The following is a 4,970-nucleotide window of genomic DNA, read 5'->3' as shown; positions in this document are numbered from 1 at the left end:
GATTTGTAACATGGAGGCACCTGCTTTCTGTCCCACTTCCTACTTTCTGCCACTCTTTTCTGTCCAAAACAGGCATCTCACACCTCACCGACACCACAGACGTGGAGTGAAGAAGGGAGCAGGGCAGGGAAGGTTGCTCTGGATGGGAGAGTCAAAGGGCTGAAGCTCAATGCTTTCCCAGGAGGTGTTCAGAGGAGGTGTGATGGTCTTCAGCCATGTGGCTCTGGGCACAAAGTGCCACCTGTGCTCGAGCAGTGGTACTTTGGGGGGCCCCAGACTGTTTTGAAGGATGCAGAGGCCCACCAGTCGTCTGGTTCCCAAAGAGCATTGCTGACCAAGGCTTGCGGGGGGGTGTCTCAGGCAACTGCAAATGCCCTAAAATCACTATGTCTCCAGAAATCACAACCACAATGGACGCTGGGCTGCTTGACCTCAGCAATCAGGGCAGAGGGGGTCCCATGTGTGGTGGGATGTCCAAGCCAGGCGCTCTGCTCCAGCTCCTCACCCTTGCTGTTGCAGCAAGGTTGGCTTTCTGAGGGCCTTGAGCAGCTCTAATCAGCCTCTCTTTTAGCCCAAACAGTCCCGTTTCCACCGGCCACTGGCTCCAGCCCATGCTTGCCCTCCAGGGCTGCTTGGCTCAGCACCTTTGGGGGCATCTTGCACCTTTCACCCACTGTGGATAAGGGGAGAGAGCCACTGAGCCCGGTGTTACTCTGTGCATGGTGAGTGGAGGTCCCTCTCCTCCAGCAATACCTCCCAGCACGCCTCTCCCATCCCTCCCAGTGCATCCATGTTGGGGCAAACTGGCTCCCAGTTTGAGAACTGAAGCTACAATGTAAAGAGAAAAGGTGAAAAAAAAAAGAGGAAAAATAGATACAAGCACATATTTCCTGCCCTAAATCATCCCTCCGTGCCACCACGCTCAACCAGCCTGCAAAACGAGCTTCTAGGGAAGGGATGTGCTCCCAGTTTAAAAGCACAGGGAGAGTGTTTGGGGGCAGATAAGGGCTGGTACAGACACAGGGAGCTGGGCTGAGATAATGTGCGGGAGAACAGCCATCAGCAAAACGCTGCCAAGCGGTAAAGCATGGAAATGTTTCAGCTCTGCGAAGCTGCATCCAGGGCGAAGCAACCCTGGACTGTGCCAGAGATAGGAGAGGGACACATGCTGCCAGCCTTGGGGGCATGGACGCATCCTGTCCTTCTGGGACCAGGTCCAAAATCATTGACGTTCAAACTGGATTGCTTTCCTCTGCTGCCCTTTGCATCCCCGGGTTAAAAATCACCGCTATAAATAACTATAACTGAGCATCCACTGGCACCTTGATCCAGGAAAGACTCAGGAGCTGGTGGAAATTGGGATGAAGTGGTGTAAAGAGGTCAGAAAGGGCAAAAATGGCCCTTCAGCAGGGCTGGATGTTTTTCCAAGCAGGTCAGCAGCACGTGCAAGACCTGCCATGCCTTGCGTGTTGGCACTGACCCCCAGCCACGGGGACCACAGCTCTCACATGGGCCCTGCTAAGTTTGTGATGCCTGCAGCGAAGTGGGAGGAGGAATGAAGGAATCTCCTTGGAGGAAGTCACAAGGCTATCTCAGCAGCACAGTGGGCTAAAGATCATCCATGGACCAGGAATAACAACCCTGTCCTCATCTAGAGGGGGATGCAACTGGTCACTGCTCCAAACAGCAGATGCAGAGCTCTCCATGACCTATTTGTATGTGTTTCCCTGTCTCCCTACAGTGTCTTTGAGTTGGCTGTTAAATTTCTCTGTGTTTGAACATTCACACATGGGCAGGAAAGGCCAATACAGCTCTGCCCTTCCCGCTGTGGGATCCAGGTGTTGGCCCCTTCTCCAGTTCTCCATGGCACCGTGGTTGGATGCAATGGCAAGCTCAGAGTTGTTTCCCTTGGAAAATCACCCTGGCACTGGGTGTTTCCCTTGTCTTGGCCTTGCCTTTAATGCTTGGAGGTCAGCTGCCCCAGGTCCTTCTGCTTGGTCCAATGTACTGCAAACATTTCTCTCTTTCCTCCCTCCCTCCCTCCCTCCCTCCCTCCCTCCCTCCCCATCTCTTTTGATTTCAGCACTGCTCTTTGCATCCTGGTCCATGTACACTGAGCAGGTCTAAGCATCCCTGAGGATTTGCCTGGTTCCCTTTCCCTTCAGCTCAGGAAGGATCTTGCTTGGTTTATCCATTCACCCAATGCTGAACTTGTTTTCAAAGGACAACGCAAGCGCTTAATGACACAAAGGGCATCAGCTAGCGATTTCTGAATATTTGGGGACAAGGCTTGGGATTATGCAGAGCTCTTTGCTGCCTACCGCTGAATTACAGTGACCTCCCACGACCGGCGACGGTGGGAGCACTGGGGACATACCAGTGCCTTAGAAATAGTGCACACAAGCACACAAACAACACATGCAAAGCCAAGTATTTGTCCTTTCACGCTCCCCCGAGGAGGGTTTCTCCTGCAGAAAGTGGAGCTATCCTGGCCCTAAACCAGGATGAAGGGGAAGGGAAGAGGAGGGGAAAACGCAGAGGGGAAGAAAGCCTGGAGGGCAGCAGGTTGGCTGGAAAATAATATCAGGGGCAAATATCCAGCACCAGCATTTTAGCCAGATCCTGAACAGTGAACTCAACTCCTCTTTGTGATGTTTCCTAGGACACCAAGTCTTCTTCCTTGCTGGTTTTAATGGTTTATTTTAACCAAGCGGTAATGTGTGTGGCTGATACCTGCTACATTTCTCACCGCAGCCAGCAGCAATTTAGCTGGATCATTTTAGTGTGTTTGCACTTGGGACAATGATGAACAAGAAATGGCGATGAAATATGGATCAGAAATCCTCACTGTGCCCTCAAGTTGCTTGGAAAGAAGCAGAGCTGGTGCTTCACTGGCATCTCTAACAATGGGTATCCATCCACTGGCTAGAGAGGAGCTGCTGGCTTTGGTGGACTTGTCCCAGTTCACAGACTGGGAAGTGCTGATTCCTGAAGTTTCAGCTTTCTCTCCCCTGTGAGGACAAGGGATGCCTAGAAAATACTGGAAAAACTCTGGGATGAGAAAATAAGCAGAGAGAACCCAATAATAGAACAGTCATCACTCATTGTGTTCTTGAAGGAAGATGTATTTTATTTCAGAGGGGCCTGACGGTTGCTTTTCCAAGAAAGCGGGTGCTCATCTGCTCACTGGAGTGTGTTTCCATGAGATTAATTACTTCTGAGCCTGTCAGTCCATTTGATCACACCTGGACGAAGGTGGAAAACTCAGAGACGATGGTGTTCCCACCAGCATGTGGAAGAGGAAGGAGACAGACACTGAATGATCTCTCCATGGGGGACAAGGCAGGGAGAAACCCCTATTAGACCTCAGAGAATCCACCTGTGATAAAGCCTCCAGCTTCTCCAGCTCCACAGGGAACACACGTACTGGGCATTGCTGTAAAGCACGTGGCTGCCTGTCCCCCCGTTCCCCCACCAGTACAGCCAGACAGAGATCCCACAGTCCTTGTTCTCCTTCTCCTGGTTGCCCATGGTCTTGGCTGTAAGATGCTGGATCAGGGACCCAGGGTCTCATCCTGACTCTGCCACTCTATGACCTCAGGCACATCACTTCAGCCCCTTTCCACCTCTGTATCTGTGATGAGCTCGTTTGAGGAGCAAAGTCTGCTAAGATGTGACCAGGGAGGTCAGCCTGCCCTGGGCTTCATGTCCCAGTGGTCCCTGTGGCTTCCCAGCCAGCACAGTCCAGGGTGTCTGGTCCACAGCCAGGGGCAAGGAGCCACCTTGCAGCTGCCACAAAATGAGAGACTGTTCCGTCTCCATTCTCCTTCCCTCTGTGCCCTGGGGAATTTCCATTTTTGCTTTCTCTCCAGATTACATTCAAAACCTCAGGCCACGCAGAACCACAACAAAGTTGTGGTGGTGGCAGGGAACAGTATTTAGGGGAGAAAGGAGACATCCCTATCCTCTGTTCTCCATGAAATCAGAAAGCCAAGTGGTTAGGAAAGAGATTCATCCCTCAGGACCCCCAAGATATCTCTTGTTGTGTGCTCAGCCAGGCAGGGAGTTATACACCGTTCTCTCTGGAAAAAGAGGGCTGGCTGCAGATCAGGGTCATCTGCAGTTCCCCATAACATTTTTGCACCAAGAAGAGGGCCTTTGGTGTAGCTGCATGAGAAAGTGCTTTTACACCCTTGTGTAAATTTGCAGATTCTGAGCTTTCCTGGAAAAAAGGGACTATAACTTATCTTAGGGATGCAGATGTACCATCAAGCCAAGTCATTTTGTAGATTCTGCATCACTAGAAGTTGAGGATGCTTCTCCTTAGCTTTTATTCTTCTTCTGGAGCAGCCATGCACGAGCTCCTGGTGTTGCTGCTGAGCTCTGAGCAGCCAAGCTGTGATGGACGGTCGGGGGCAAGGTATTTGTTGTGCTGCGACAGTCTGACTGGCAACTCTCCAGGGCTCAGGCTGGGAAGTTAAAACATCCTGGCCCACGGCCAGCTGCTCTGGGCAAAGCCAGAACAAATATTCCTCTTAGACTAATTAGACTGAGGCTACGTGTCAGGAAAGTCACTGCCTGCCCAGAGTCTGCTGGCTGGAGCAGAGGTCTGGAGAGGTTGACCCTGGAGCAGTGTGGTCAGAGGGCACTGTCATCCCTAAGCAGGGTGACCACACTGTCTCTACTGGGCAAAAACCCAAGCCCCAGACTAGAAATGTCCGTGGAAACATGCTCCTGTCTGAAGCACCCTTTGGTTCCCACCAGGTCTGGTTGTCCCAGAACCTTGTGTGTGTCAGGGAGGGTCTCCCAGGAAACCCAGCCTTGCCCTGGGAAGATGTTGATGGTGGTGAGATCCCCTGGAGCCTGGCCTAGACCATTATATGTCTGAAAAAGGCATTTTATGCAACAACATTTGCTTTCAAGACAATATAATTTCCTCTCTCATATTGAAACAGTCACAAGTAGAGCTG

Source organism: Strix aluco, chromosome 2, assembly GCF_031877795.1.
Source record: "Strix aluco isolate bStrAlu1 chromosome 2, bStrAlu1.hap1, whole genome shotgun sequence".
Classification (NCBI taxonomy): domain Eukaryota; kingdom Metazoa; phylum Chordata; class Aves; order Strigiformes; family Strigidae; genus Strix; species Strix aluco.
The sequence above is the reverse complement of the archived record's forward strand: the minus strand, read 5'-3'. Positions refer to the sequence as shown.